Source organism: Rhineura floridana, chromosome 15 (assembly GCF_030035675.1).
Source record: "Rhineura floridana isolate rRhiFlo1 chromosome 15, rRhiFlo1.hap2, whole genome shotgun sequence".
Lineage (NCBI taxonomy): Eukaryota > Metazoa > Chordata > Lepidosauria > Squamata > Rhineuridae > Rhineura > Rhineura floridana.
In genome coordinates this window covers 35,635,037-35,649,456 of record NC_084494.1, presented here as the reverse complement: position 1 = coordinate 35,649,456, position 14,420 = coordinate 35,635,037, and the positions used below count along the sequence as shown (strand labels likewise).

At 45.4% G+C, this 14,420-nt stretch overlaps 1 protein-coding gene across 2 annotated transcripts in view; it reads left to right on the top strand.

Moving 5' to 3' along the window:
* The window catches only part of DACT3 (dishevelled binding antagonist of beta catenin 3), a 33,192-nt gene that overhangs the window by 11,481 nt on the left and 7,291 nt on the right, over positions 1–14,420 (top strand). The window contains exon 1 of one of the 2 annotated variants that reach the window (XM_061596644.1): positions 3,372–3,429. The exons of the other annotated variant lie outside the window; for it this stretch is intronic. The gene's annotated coding sequence lies outside the window, so the exon portion shown is untranslated. Of the gene's footprint in view, positions 1–3,371; positions 3,430–14,420 lie in introns of those variants that run through there. 2 annotated transcript variants of the gene reach the window in all.

Below are 14,420 nucleotides of genomic sequence, written 5' to 3'. Positions count from 1 at the left end.
ACCTATGATCCCAGATCCAAGAGGTGATTTGTTCTGGATCTGTTTATTTGGAGTAAGAATCTGTGTGGGCCATTGAGTACCAGAGGATGGTGGGAGAGGAGGCAACCCAGACACAAGCTTTCTCATTCATCTGCTAAAAAATTCTTTGTTGTGTTTTGCAGAATGTAGATTTTGGGGATCAGATAAGAAATAGAAGTTTTCTCTCTGTCTCTCTCTCTCACTCACACACACACACTCACACACTCTCACAGGATGGGGTTCACTGGCTAGTTCCGGTCCGCTTGTGTTCCGCCTTTTTTTGTTCCCTCTTGCTTTTGCACTTGCTGATTTGATCCGGTTGTTTTTTGGTGGCAAAAAAATCCAAAACGTAGTTTTTAACGTAAATCTTATGTAAATCCATGGAAGTTAATGGATAATAGCGATTGTATTTATGAAGATAATTACATAAAATTGGAGGGGGGATCAGGGGGAAAAAAAGCTATGCCGATTACAGCCACCACCCTCCGCAAAAAATCAGCAGACAGGCAGATTCAGTCAAAATCCGGAACTAAGTCCGATTTAGCGGATATTCTCCCCCATTCAGGGCCGGTGCTATCATTAGGCCAACTAGGCAGCCGCCTAGGGTGCAGACCTCAGAGGGGCACAGTACTGATCTTTGAGGGGCACAGTTTTATACAGATTAGGTTTTTTTAACCCTTGGAAAAAATGCAACTGAAATAAATTTAGCAGTTTCAAGTTTTGTGCTTTTCATTCTTTCTACAAGACATCTGTTTTTGAAAATTGAAGTTAGCAATTATTTTGGGGGGGTGCAAGTAGTTAGCCTTGCCTAGGGTGCAAAATAGCCTGGCACCGGCACTGCCCCCATTCCTAACAGACACTCATTCACTCACACACACACGTAGGTACGTACGTACGTGGAGTCAGTGGGGCTCCTTGGGGAAAGGGGATGGTCATTTCTCTCGCTCTATTTTAAAAAAGAGTTGTGCACTCCCCAGCCAGCATTACATCCTGCCTTTGCCCCACAGAGAGAGGGTAATTTGATTGATTGCTAATGGGCAGTCCTGGACTGAGTCTCAATCAATCTTTCTCTCTGGATTCTTCTCTTTAGATTTATTAACAGGGGACTTGCATCTGCGTTCCTCCAAAATGCCGGGAGGGAAGAAACAGATGTGGGAAGCCTGAGACCCCAGTCTCATTTGACCTGGGAGTTTTACACTCCTCTGGATTTTGCCCCCCCCGGCACACACACACTTGTTGGGAGGGGGTCTTCTTTGCCCTTTGAAAAGGTCGAAGAAGGGGAGGAGCTGGTTTCTCCAGAAAGTTTTTGCAGGGTGCTTGTGTTGATGGAACCCCCACCCTCTGGCATCTGCTCACGCTAATCATCAAAACAAAAATCCATATTGTGACTTGGGAGGGGAGGAGAGACCTTGTTTCTTCTTTTGCCTTCCCCTTGCAAAGTGAGAGCTGCTTTGTCACCTGCAGTGTTAGCCTTATCCTCCAAGAATTTGCCATCTTCTGCCATGGAGGCAGTCTGCCTATGAATACATTGCCGGGAATCACAAGTGGGGAGGGTGCTCTTGTGCTCGGGTCCTGCTTGCGGACTTCCCATTGGGGCATCTGGTTGGCCACTGTGAGAACAGGATGCAGGACTGGATGGGCCAATGGCCTGATCCAGCACTCAGGCTCTTCTTAAGTTGGTACTAGAAGCTGGAGTTGCATATAACTGGGCTTAGGACCTGGTTTACACATGGGATGATGGAATCCTGAGGTGGTAGAATGGATTCACTTCAGATGGATGATGTGGTATGCCTGCCGGTCTTTGTTTCTCAATGTTAAAAATAAAATAAATCCCTGCAAGCAAAAAACCTAGTACACCAGGAGCGAGTTTGGGGCTTGCCTCCTTCTTGCTGTACTAGTTTTCTACTTCCATGGATTTTTTTGGGGTGTGTGTGTGTTTTGTTTTCTTCAGCAAATAAATTAAAAAGAAAATCCATAATTTTAAACTAACAAAAAACAGTATACTAATATACAAACTACGTTTCCTTTATAGATCAAGTTGTAGTTATTGTGTTCTGATAACATCATACAGGTATCTAAATAAAATATGCATATCAAATTAAATTATATACTCGCTCGGATGCTAACTGGGCAACAGTGTTTTATTCGTATCATTGCAAAGCAATATAAAGTGGGTGGTGGTTGTTTTAAAACTTGGAGAGCATTCGGAAGTGGCATCTTTCACCTGTCCTGGCAATGTTGGTTCTACCGCATCAGGAGTCTGCCAGTTCATTCTGCTGCATGTAAAGGCAAGACCTGACTTACTACTGAACATGCTTCATTCACTTCTTTTTTCTCACAATTTGGGTAGTTAAGCAACATGGAGGGGCATGGGTTCCCCCACCTTCCCTTATGTCTTTGGGAATGGAGTGGGGTTTGAAACTTCACATCTGCTTTGATAGAATTATGGAAGTTCTCTCACTCTTTAAACCCATATGCATATATAAATTTAAAATTCTGAATGTTCAGCTGGAATGTTACGTAAAATGTTTGATTTTTGATGATGCACTTTGAATTCCAGGCAAAAAGTACTCTTGCAACTCAAATATAAAATATTTGGCCTTTGAAACCTCAATTAATGTTATTTATAGTGAAATTTGCAAGGTAATTGAGAACAGCTACAAATTTTTGGATGGGGGGAATGCTCAGGTTAAGGAATATGGAATTTTGCAAGAACTGCGTAGAATTATAGAATAGTAGAGTTGGAAGGGGCCTTTAAGGCCATCATGTCCAACCCTCTGCTCAGTGCAGGAATCCAAATCAAAGCATTCCTGACAGATGGCTGTCCAGCTGCCTCTTGAAGGCCTCCAGTGTTGGACAGCCCACTACCTCTCTAGGTCATTGGTTCCATTGCCATACCACTCTAACAGTTAAGAAGTTTTTCCTGATGTTCAGTCGAACTCTGGCTTCCTGCAACCTGAGCCCATTATTCTGTGTCCTACACTCTGGGACAATTGAGAAGAGTCCAGTCCTCTGTGTGTTTACTCTGAATGTTCCAGTGACTTCAGTAAAGATTTACTCCCAGGTAAGCGGGCACAGAATTGCAGACTAGGTTAGCTTTCAAATATATGCAAAGCTTCCTTTGCCTCTGATTGCAAACCCCTTTAATTATATTGCTCACAGCTGACAGATCTTGTTGATTTCTAGAGAGAAAGCAAGCACACGTGCATGCATTTGACATTTGTGATTATATTTAAACCTTCATCCCGCCTTGTCCTAAAGGCACAGCGTAAACTGCAACAAAATCAGAGAATGCACATCACAGGAATACATTTCTAAAAATACAGCAAGAACTGAAGCCTTTATCAATGTGTAAAACCATAATCAGCTGCAAAAAGCCCAGCTCAGCCCAACTCTGTTGTTACCCTGAAGGTACTGACTTGCTAATGTCATCATGTTCCTCACTGCCAATTTTCCTTTTTCCAGAAGTGCCATACCCACAAGAACTTGTGACAGAAAGCAGCCAGAAATGAGAAGATTACTATATAATGATTGTTCATTTTGCAAGTCCACGTTAGGAATTGCCAACTCGACAAGCTAGGAAGCCCTGTCTGTAACAAATAGGCAGGGGAAGTGTTGTTATATTTATAAAACATATATAAGTCGGGACAATTTTGCATTCATAGATCATCAGCAGAAATTTGGGGTTCTGTGCAGGTTTTAAAGCTGTGTTTGCAAGATGCTCCTAGAAAATGCCTTTGACTGTTTTAAGGTTGCCTCTGCTAGTGTGGCGTAGTGGTTAAGGTGTTGGACTACGACCTGGGAGACCAGGGTTTGAATCCCTGCATAGCCATGAAGCTCCCTGGGTGACCTTGGGCCAGTCACTGCCTCTCAGACTCATGAAAACCCTGTTCATAGCGTCGCTATAAGTCGGGATCGACTTGAAGGCAGTACGTTTACATTTACTACTAGGCTAGCCCCGTACGCTTTGCAGCAAAATCAGCTCAGGCAACTGTATATTTTTCTGGCCTCCGTTCAGAAGATGGTGCCCTTTGAATACTGCTGTTGTCCATTATTAAACTCCTGATCTGATTCTGGGATGATTTGCTCCTATGATATATGCAGAGGCTGGCCCTAAAGGTGAGCTATTTCCTTAGGTGGCAGATGCGGAGAGGACAACAGGGGCAGCCCCTTGGCTGTTCCTCCCAAGCCCCGTTGACCATTTCCCCTTTGTCAGAGGACAGAGAGTGCACCTATATGGCATGTCCTGGCCTGGGGAGTGGAGGGTGCTATCCCATCATCACTGTTGAAGTAGACTTCTACTGCCAGCCCACTTAGCATCTGTTCATCAAATGTGTCCTTTGCCTCAGGCAGCAAAACGCCTTGGGCCAGCTCTGATCATAGACAGTGGGCACAAAACTTCAGTATTCTTAGGTTAATGTTATGCCACCCTAGTGAGAGAGTGGAGGTCCGTGGTACAGCATGGGCTGTGCGTGCAGGTGGTCTCAGGCAATCAGTCCCCTGTTAAAAGGGACTCTGGTAGCTCGGGTTGCCAGGCTCAGGGCCTGAGAATGATTCTGTATCTTTACGAGAAGAGAAAATTCAGCCAAGTGCAGGTGTTCTTGCAACACTAATGGGAAAAACCACATGGTGGAATTCTCCCCCTTGCACAACTTTGAAAGATACAGAAGACCTCTTGGAGGCTGGCAGTTGTTCCCATTACAGTGCTGCAAAAAAACCTGCACTACAGAAACATTCTCAGGGCCTGAGTCTGGCAACCCTACAGAGCTGGCAAAGATTTTGCCTAGAAGGAAACACCTTTCTAGTGCTGCAGGCCACAAATCTGTGCTAGCTAGACCAGCTGGCAGCATCATCATACCTGTGGGAGGGGCCACAGCTCAGTGGCACAGCACATGCTTTGCATCATGGGAACCTGATCTCTGGGAAATAAATGTGGCCCTTTGCATCTCTCTGTCTGGCCTTTAGGACTCTCCCCAGCCACATCTCTCCCCACAGATCACACTGCTCAACGGACCTGCTCTGCACCCTCCTTGCGCTGTAATGTGTATTTCAACTCTGATCATGACTCTACCATGCCTGGATGGAGAGATGAGCACAGAGAGAGAGAGAGAGGAAATTAGCCTACTGTACAAAAGTAAATTGTATGTTTGTTCCTCTTTCTACTTTTGCCTCTGGCTCCTCCCACCACCAGTGTGCGGTCCCCCTGGAAGGCCATCAAGCTGAAAAAGGCTCTCCATCCCTGTTCTACATGCAGAAGGTCCCCTGATTGTGTCCCTGACATCTCTAGCTAACAAGGGCTGAGAAGCAGCTGGTGAGAAAAGCTGATGGAACGCTCTTGATGCTGTGTTACATGGACCTCACGATTTGACTGTGTGTACGTATGTATGTGCGTGGGAGAGAGAGAGATGGCTGTTTCATGTGTGGTCCTGCATATTCAAGCTTGCCATCCTTAACCTGCATTTTATGCATAAGCTGAACCCCCCACCTCTCCAAACAGTGGGGATTGTAGCCCACGCAGTTAGGTGTTGCCCCACACCAAGCTTGCAAAACCAAGAGTGATGTTTTCAAAATAACTGCTTTATCCTACAATTCCACATGAACGCGCGAGTGCCAGAACAAGGGGAACTCTTCCCCCATCTCCCCTCCCCACAAAGATTTTGTTATGTTGGGCTTTCTCTCAAAAATCTGATCTCAAAGCTTCTGGTAGGAAAACAGCTGTTAAGGAACAAAAGAATCTCTATTTAAAAGGGAAAATGCAAATATCCTCCATAATTAAGAAGGAGGGGGAAAACAGATAGACAAAAGCGGAGGTGGGAAGCTCTGTACATGATGCTTCAGTGTTCAGCTGAGGTGCCTTCTAAACATGAAAAATAATTTTAAAATGGCCCTGGTGCAACTCCTTGGCTGACAATGGCAATGTTATCTGTCCCTGGACGGTTGACGTTCCAAGGGATGTTCATGGCCCTGAGCCAGGATAAAGGCTTAGAGGTGCTCTGCTGCTTTTGTTAAATAGTATTTGTTTAGAATTCTTCAGCACTAAAGGTGCCTGAAGCATTTGGTTTCCAAAATATTTCTGGTAAGAGAAAAATTAGTGCAGCCTGTAGCTTCTCTTTCCCACCCCATCAGAGTACCCTTCCGGAAATCTAAAATATATTTTATTTATTGAATACATTGTATACATTTATTTATTGTATGCTGCTTTCCCAGGGGAAAAAAATCATCCCATAGTGGTTTGCAAGCCACATTTCAAATATACAATAACATACGTTTTAAAGCCATAGAACGCCACAAATCTCAGAAACATATTCCAAAACATTACAAAAAGCCATGAGAACCATCATTATTCTGGCATAATATGAAAGAATCAAAATCATGCAAAAATTGAGGAGTTCTGCAATTCTGATGAGATTGGTTGCTAAAGGCAGTGGTAATATTGAATACCTGTTTAAATTCACCTGGGATTTTTTTAGGTCCATGGGCACACTTTTTGAGCGAGTGCCATGGTTGCTACCTCCCTCTGCTCACTTCTCTCTCGTCACCAAATCAACACACACACAAACCCAAAGATACAGAGAGACTGAACTCTCACACTGAGTTTTTCCAAGGGATCTGGGTAAAAGTTGGACCCAATAAAATTAATCTGAGCCTTGAAAAGCTCATTGAACTGAAAGAGGAAGTGGGAAAGAGTGTCACTCTTCCAACTTCCAACTTCAGCTCTCTGTTTTTCTCAAGGGAGAAAAAGGTGAACATCTTCCCAGCCTCATGACGGGGGGGGGGGCAGTGAATGGAAGGAGGACTCAGAGAGCTTGCAGGGAGATGGAAGACCTCAACATCTCTTAGAAGCAGCTAAGTCTGACTGAAGTGAAGGTGGTTCAGACGTGTCTTTTCGGTACTGGCATGTCGAGCAATTTGAAATGCAAACCTGCCTGGATCCCCCCCTTTTTTAAAATACTCCTTTTTTTCTTCTGTCTGAACTTTGCTAAACGTGGAGAGGTCTTCCTTATGATCCACCAAACTGTGTGTAGTGCATCCTGCTTTCTTACAGCTGGGTGATAAACAATCCATCCACTTGGCAAATTGGGGCACACTGGATTAGCTAGAGAATCTTATTGTTGCAAAACTGTGTGGCTTCCCCAGAAGAACATACACGTTCAAAACTAATCCGGGGTGGAGGGACAGACAGGGGTTCGTTTGGTACAAAACCCTTGCGCCCAACTCTTTTCCTAGTTTTCCTAGTCTTTGAAAGGATTGGTTTCCTTTATAGGAGAATGCGCTAGAAACGTACGCCCTGACCCTTAACATATTTTGTTTGGAAGTAAATCGCCAGATTTCAACTAGACTAATTTCCAGAGACTTGTGCCTAGGATTCCAACCTCAGAGTGGCAGAAAGAAATAAGGGTTGTACCCAATGCAAGGCCTATTCAGAATAGACCCATAGAAGTTAACGGCCGGGATTAATTTACATCCGTTAATTTCACTGGGTCTACTCCAAGTAGAACATAATTGGATACAAACCACAATCTTTGTTACAAATTGTACAGGTTGAGAAGAAATGAGAGGGCAGGAACTGTAGCCCAGTAGCTGAGCACCTGCTTTTGGGCACAGTCCCCTACATTCAGTCTCTGGCATCTCCAGTTAAAACAACCCGGCAGCCAGTAATGGAGAAGACCTGCTTCCAGACTGTGGCTATTTTCAGGTGCAGCTGAACCACATTCTGGCAAATTCATGTTGATTGGGAGGTCTTGTGCAACAAACCCACTTCCCCAAAAGACTGAACTTTCTGCTGGAAAGTGCGGGGGATAACACTTGCTTTGACACAATCAAATCTAACCTTCCTGTAGACAAATCAGAATGAACGCTCAATAAACAGGTTGCCTGGAAGCACCCAGAATCCCAGCTGAAAATAGGGACAGGGTGGAAACACCCTTAGTTTTGCTGGTGTGCAAGCAAATGAAAGCACACACATGCGTGCTAAGGCATGATCTAATGCAAAGCCTGACATTTCCCGTATATCGTAGGGCAGGGCCATTTTTCTTGGTAAATCTGTTATTAATCGAAAGAGCTCCACCTTGGCTTTTAAATCAACGGAGGTCTAGGCCATCGCAGAGTCAATTAATGCAGCAGACAGAGTAGAGCCCTTGTTTTGAAAAGGAGGCTGTGTTTCACGCATGTTTCTGCCTTCATTTGTGAACGGCTGAAAGGTATGCAATTCTAGGCTCCTGCTCCGTAACCCACTTGAGGACAGTAGAGAAATGTTGCAAAAATTGTGATTGGGGGAAAAACCAATCTGTGAGGTCTTTTTAAAAAGAGAGAGAGAGAGAACTTTGCTGCCTCCTTTTAAATCTCCTTGTCTTTCATCACAGGAAACCAGATGTAACCGTTCAAGCATCATTTTTCTCCAGAAAAACAGGAGCTGAGCTTCCAACTGACAAGATTTTCATAGACTTTCTCTCCCCTCCCCCCTCACCACCCTCCGTCTCTTGGCAGTGGGTTGGGGAGGATGGCAGCCCCAGGAGCCTGGATGCCAATAGGCTCTTTCATGAGGAAAAGCACAGAGGCGAAGCCACTGTCATTGTAGGGATTGTGTGCTGCTAAATCTGTGGGCTTGCTGCACGAGCGCTCGCTGTGCAAGGCCTTGGCGCAAAATGTAACGCCCCAGAGGGGGGAAATAACCTCACCTTCCCTTTTCAAAAAGGAATGTGCCAGCTTCTGTCTCATGGATTTTGGGATGGTGTTCGAACTTGGGCTGCCGTTGCCAACTTCTGGTTTCAAAAATAGGATGGGAACCGACAGGTCTCCAGAGCAAAGGCAGGATTTTGGTGCAGTTGGAAGGGAGGGGACCCAGGGCAAGGCCAGGAGGGTTACAGGTGGAGCATTGTTCAAGTCCACCATTTTTCCTCCCAGGATCGAGCTTGGGCAGGGATAGTGGGGAGCCCATTTCTTTGATTTGTAGCAGAAACTGGCTGTGAGCAGCGCTGTGGCGTCGCCACTCAATCAGCCCTTGGAGCTGTTGTGCAACTTTCCCTGCCTCTCATTGGATTTCTCTAAAACAAAAGGTGACGCGTGAATGTATAACTGAATAAATATGTATGCAGCCCGTGTGTTAGATTTTAAAATTTAAAAAGGTGGACACTGGCAACTGAACCAGGGATGAGTTTGCTGGTGTGAGCACTTATCATCTAGATCATCCTTCCCCAACCTGGCACCCTCCAGGTGTTTTGGACTACAGCTCCCATTAGCCCCACCAGTAGTAGACGGAAACTTCTGGAGGGTGCCTGGGTAGGGAAGGCTGATCTACGCTGTGAAGGCAGGAAGAAGCTGGGAGAAAAATCACCTTGCATATCTGTTTTCCTCTTATGTGGGGAACACTTGAAGAGGAGTCGATAAGCCTTCCAGTGACTATGAGTGAGACAACAGTGCATCTTCCTTCTGTTTCTCAGAGTCAATTATGCTTTCTTGCCAAGATTTGAAGATGCAGGAAAGCGGAGGCTGAGGATCCTCCCCCCTTGTCTGCACTGCGTGTTCCATTAGGAGCACACAAGGAGAAAGCCAGTGCGGAAACTTTAATATTGCCAGATTAAAGGCAGAAGAAAAGGCCCAACATAGTGTAGCTTCCTGTTCTCACAGTGACCGGCTGCACTCCTGCAAACAAGACCGGAGTGTAACAGCGCTGTCCCCATTTGCAGTCCCCAACAACGGGTATTCAAAGGCATACCGCTGCCTCCAACATTGGAGGTAGAACATAGCCATACTGGCTAGTAGCCATTGATAGCCTCATCCTCCATGAATTTGTCTAACCCCCTTTTAAAGCTGGCCAGCATGGTGGCCGTGACCTCATCTTGTGGTAATGATTCCCACAGTTTAACTATGTGCTCTGTGGAGAAGTCCTTCTTTTTGTCTGTCCGGAATGTTTCACCGTTCGGTTTAATTGGATGCCCCTGACTTCTAGTATTAGAGAGGGAGAAAAGCGTCTCTCAGTCCATTTTCTCTAGGCCATGCATAATTTTATATGCCTCTGTCATGCTCCCACTTACTTGCTTTTTTCCGTAATGAAACTATAGCCTTTCCTCGTAGGGGAGTTGCTTCAACCCCCTGATCATTTTGGTTGCCCTTCCCGTGACCTCTTCCAGCTCTATAACATCCTTTTTGAGGTGAGGCATCCATTATCGGACAGGTTATATCCATAAATGTGGCTCAAATTTAAAATAAAGATGGTTCAATGACTGTTTTTAAGGCTGAATAATATTGTGTTCTGCTTGAGCAAACTCTGGCCTTTGCTTGCTAGTAAAGGAAGCAACTGGAGTCCGTTCAGAAGCTTTGCTGAACCTGAGCAGCGGGTGGTTGTTGCCTAAGGTCTTGCAAGAGCAGTTCAATGTACACTGAGACGTCTTGCAGCTTCAGTTATGTGTGTATATCTCTATTGGGTGGCTCCTACCCACGCCTTCATCCCTTCCTTTCCAATTGGGAGACATTTTGGGCCTCCCATGTGATTTTCACCTGCGAAGGTTACCAAAGCAGCATGGGATTTTGTTATGGAGAAGCAACTCTTGAATACCCCAAAGATGCCATTTGAATCGGGCTGTTGGTATATGGCCGCTTTTATGGAGTGAAGTGGGCCTGAGTAGGCATGTGTTAAAAAAGAGACAAAGAGAGAGACCAGTCTCATACTAAGCTTAGCTTGCCAAAATGAATAAAGACACAGCAGCACAAATAGGATTTTTTTCTCCTAAAGTCTCTGGCTTTGAAGTTGTCCAGTCCATTCCCTTGAGAAATGCTTGCCTGATTATAATAGCTGCAGCTAGAATAATCTGCACAAGTGCACTAGGTGAAAAGTAGGTTAGATTTAAATTTGACAGGCAGGCAAAAGGGGGAGGGGAGAGGGGGGAGGTGTTTTGAAGCCATTCCCTCCTTTTTTTGCAATCAGGAAATGCAAAATCTATCGCTCTGAGGTAGGCAGCTATACACAGCTCAATTCCCCAATTCATCCTAATTTCAATATCTTATTTTACCACCACCATCATGCAGCCCTCTTAGAATTGTAATATATTCCTGGGATGGACCAGAGTAAGATACATAATTTTGCAGCTGATCCCAGTACGCTAATACCTCAGTTAACAAAGTAGATGTGTTCCTGGAGATTTTAACCGCAACTTTGGTGCCAGAGGTAGGAATAACATGGAAAGAACAGGGATAGATTCCTACACCACAAAGAAGAGCAGTTCAACATATTTCAGCAAACTTTTTATTCAAAACTAACAATATGCATGTCTGAAATGAAACAGCCAGGTCTGGTAAGCCTTGCATACAGACCACTTCTTCCAAAATGCATCCAGGGATGCCTGCCTTGCCTTTTTTCTTTTCTCATGTAGCATCTTGCTATAGCAATGTAAAGCTTTGAGTACAGTTCTCCTCTCCGTACACTCGAGCAAGGGGCAGCCACACACACCCTTGCTTGCTCTCTCCCTCTCTCTCTCTTTTTGCCATCCTCCCCTACACTCGAGCAGATGTGTCTACAGTAAACAGTGTTTCCAGGGCACCTGAAGCACTGTTTACTGTGGAGGCACCTGCGCCATCTGGCAAGGAGCGCCATTCCAGCCACACGTGAGAGAGCTGCCAGTAGACAAGGAGCCACATTCTGACTTTGGCCAAGAGTGTGGGCCTCCCCCATGCCACCCACACCCAAAAAAGACTTTGTTAAAAGGAGCTTCTGTCCTGGAGGATTTGCTAACTAAGGTATTGCTGTACTTTCCAGTGCTTGTGTGACATTAAGAACATAAGAACATAAGCAGAGCCTGCTGGATCAGGCCAGTGGCCCATCTAGTCCAGCATCCTGTTCTCACAGTGGCCAACCAGGTGCCTGGGGGAAGCCCGCAAACAGGACCCGAGTGCAAGAACACTCTCCCCTCCTGAGGCTTCCGGCAACTGGTTTTCAGAAGCATGCTGCCTCTGACTAGGGTGGCAGAGCACAGCCATCACGGCTAGTAGCCATTGATAGCCCTGTCCTCCATGAATTGGTCTAATCTTCTTTTAAAGCCGTCCAAGCTGGTGGCCATTACTGCATCTTGTGGGAGCAAATTCCATAGTTTAACTATGGACATTGCAGCCCAGAACTCTATCCTCTTGCTTTACATGCTTCATTATTCCAAACAAGGTGACCACTGAAGGCAATTCACTAGTCCAGCCAAGAATATAGGTCCAGGCCATGTTAACTTCAAAGATTTGTCAGTGGTCAGTCAGTCAAAGGGACCTGGTCATGGGATGTAACTTTTGTGTGCACACAAAAAGATTTTGTGCAAAATCTAGCCAGCAATGGGCTTCTGTAAACCTCATCTGCGTGGATTTAAATGTTTGTGGATATTGGCACCTCTTACTAGCTAGATAGCTTTGAGCTTAACAGGATTCCAAGAGGGATTAGAAATGTATAGGCATAAGAACAGCAGCTGTGGCTAGGTGAGAGAGAATCAGAAGAAAATAAATTTTACATTATTCCCTTTGCTAGAGGGAATAAGGCGGGCAGTCACTGATACAGGTGGGTCCAAAGCTATCGTCATCACCAGTGACTGAGGCTCCCCAACCTTTATATACCCCAGTGGTTCCCAAACGTCTTCCCCTATGGACCACTTAAAGATTGCTGATGGCTTTGGCAAACCATGTCATGATTTTTTTTCTGCCTACTGTAGCAGTTTTAATGCACTGTGCTGCATTTTGTATGATTTTGAATTGCTTTTCTAATGCTTCTTTCTTATCTTACAATGTAAGAAATGAAAGAAGCATTAGAAATACAATTCAAAATCCACATCAGTATTTAATGCAGGCAGGCTGCGGGCCACCTGACTGAAGCTCACAGCCTCCTGGTGGTCTACGGACCACAATTTAGGAACCCCCGTAGTAGGCAATTGTGAGCTAGATAGACCAGCGGCCTGACCTTCTACAAGGCAATCTCCTATGTTTGTGGCTCAAAAAGACTTTCCAAAATGCATTTTAAAACTGCATATTTTTAGGGGAAAAAGGTGTAGAAATGTGTATGTGGAGATAAGATAGTACTGAAATATGCATTTAAATATGATTTTTCCCCCCCTACGGAGTGGTGTGGACATGGGACAGAGCAGGTTTATGAATGAACACACGTGAAATTGACAGGGACCGTCCAAAGTATTTGTAGTGTCTCTTGTACTGGGCTCCTCCTTCTTGGAGAGTTTATCCTGCAGCTCCAAGTTCTTACTTCACCGGGGTGGCTGGTGGGGGGAAGCAGCAATGTTCCCAACCAAAAGAAAATGTTAAATTTAAGCTGCTTGGCGCTGGAATCTCTTTTTAATCAATGAGAGCATGTGGCTGTGGCCCTCAAGGCTCTGTAGATGGGCTTGTGAGCGTATGAGCAATGCCTAAGACAGAGAGAGGTAGGGGCCTGTGTGTGTGTAAGAGAGAGAGAGTTCACAGGCAGTGGAGGCTGATCCATTAGGGCAAGTGGGCACTGCCCCACCAACCTGCAGCCTGCCCTCCGCCAGCTCCTATTTGCCTGGCTCCCTGCCTACAACCCGTCCACGGGCTGGCCCTGCCTGTCTGCTTCTTTCTCCTTCGTTTCAGTGTTGCCTTGTAGAATTCAGCAGAGAGGAGGATGAAGGCAAAGCTAGAATTAGTAAGCTCTGTCTCCATGTAGTGTGGGTCTCCCTGCCTTCTGCCCTGCTAGTCCCAAAGGGCACCAACCAGCACTGTGAGCAAGGGTTCAAGTATCAGAAAGGATGGCAATGCCTGCCCACCTATTAAGATCAATGTCTGAGGTCCTATTCTCTGACACGTCACTATACGGGTGGGTACCAGGGAGGAGCAGGGCTTTATTGGTAGCAGCCCCAGGATAACCAAGTTCTTGACTGTCACAAATCACAGTAAGCAAGTTCTTGAAGACAACATCCACCATTTCAAATTTCGGTTCCCATCTCCTTCTGCCCTTTTCTTCAAGACTGGTTCACCTTTGCCTAACTCTCCCCCCCCCTCCAATGTGCCACCTATTCTTAATCTCCCCTTCAGCATTGCCCTAGGGTGCCTTGCCCCTTGGCTTCCCTTCAGCCCTAGATCTCTTTCCAGCCCTCAGTCTGGCCCACAAAGTTTAGCTACTTTTGTTTTTAGGGCCCATGTAAAGCTTTAATCCCAAGCTAAATGATAACTCTCCCTTCCCTCACAGATGTTGGGCTGTGGACGTGCCATCAGGTTTCTTGCCCAGCACCTGGAATTTCTGAACCATTACATCAGCTCAGCCATTCTGTGGAGGCTTCTCTGCCACAATACAATGTAGATATATGCATTTTCTTAACTTGCTCATGGGATTCATGTTTTTCTGTGCAGAATTTAACCTACATGAATACAGTATTTTAAAAGATCTCAAAAAAGGCTATATTGTTGATTCT